We start from the raw sequence: 1,108 nt of genomic DNA on the forward strand, positions 1-1,108 counted from the left end.
CTCTTGCAACCCCTGCCCACCTGGGTTCCCATTCTACAAAGGTTGAGTGGCTGGGTGTCCTCCGCAGATGACTGGGGCTCTGCTGTTGATCTGCTTGCTTTCTCCCCAACTGCTCACATGGGTTGGGATTGTTCCTATCTTTTCCTATGCCGACCTTCATTTTCCGAAGCCCCGTCGGTACCCTTTCCATGATAGACGCAGCTCCAGGATTCCAATGTGATTGTTTTTTGCTTCTTTTCTTTTCAGCTGTGTCTCCAGACAGGATCCAAAGAGGAGTTCTATCGACCTTATCTCTGGATTTTATGGAGACTTGCTTTACCCTTCTGTGTTAGCCTTGTGATTGTTTTTGATTAAAAATAATTGTATTGGCATACAATTCCTATATCATAAAATGTAATCCTTCAGTCCTATGAAGAAGTGGTGTGCCATCACCACAATCCATTTCAGAACATTTTCTCATCCTCACTGGTCTTTCCCCCCAAGTCCCCTACCATACCCCTAGGTGCTTCTTAACGCAGGTACTCTCCCTCTCTTTCTTCCCCCGGTGCTTGGTAAACTTAATTTTTTTGAATTTAAAAAAAATTTTGCTCTTGCTGCATAATGGTTTTTTCTCTTAAAAAAATCATTTTATTGGGACACTTACAGCTCTTGTTGCAATCCACAAGCATGTTTGCACATCAGTTGCCTTTATTCGTTTCTAGACATTTACTTTATATTGAGCTCCTCATTTTTCCCCTTTCCTCCATCCCTAACCCCCTTGGTAGATTATGAATTATTACTATTTTCATATCTTACCCCAGCCGCTATCTCCCTCCCCCTGCGTTTTCTGTTGTTGTACCCCCTGCAGAGAGAGGGGTGTGGTTATGTGTCAGTCAGGTGATTGGTTCCCCCTTTCTCCCCTCCTCCCTCTTCCCCTTATCCCTAACCTTCTGGGCTCGCTATTCTCATTCCTGCTCCTGATTTTTTATTATCTTTATAGCTTTGCAGTTGCTCACATTCAATTAATGTCTTCCTTTAAAGTCTTGCGCATATTTTAAATCATTGTCATTTTTTTCAGGAAATGTTTTTTCTTGAATATTTTGTGGGATTTCATGTTATGCACCAAAAC

General features: G+C 42.1%; 1 non-coding gene across 1 annotated transcript; it reads right to left on the bottom strand.

The window, feature by feature from the left end:
• Positions 1 to 244: 244 nt before the first annotated feature.
• LOC142427176 (small nucleolar RNA SNORA26) lies at positions 245 to 372 on the bottom strand. The gene has a single exon (XR_012779989.1). It is a non-coding gene; the product is annotated as a small nucleolar RNA SNORA26 (small nucleolar RNA).
• Between the last annotated feature and the right edge of the window lie 736 nt (positions 373 to 1,108).

Source organism: Tenrec ecaudatus, chromosome 14, assembly GCF_050624435.1.
Source record: "Tenrec ecaudatus isolate mTenEca1 chromosome 14, mTenEca1.hap1, whole genome shotgun sequence".
In the NCBI taxonomy this organism is placed as follows: Eukaryota; Metazoa; Chordata; class Mammalia; order Afrosoricida; family Tenrecidae; genus Tenrec; species Tenrec ecaudatus.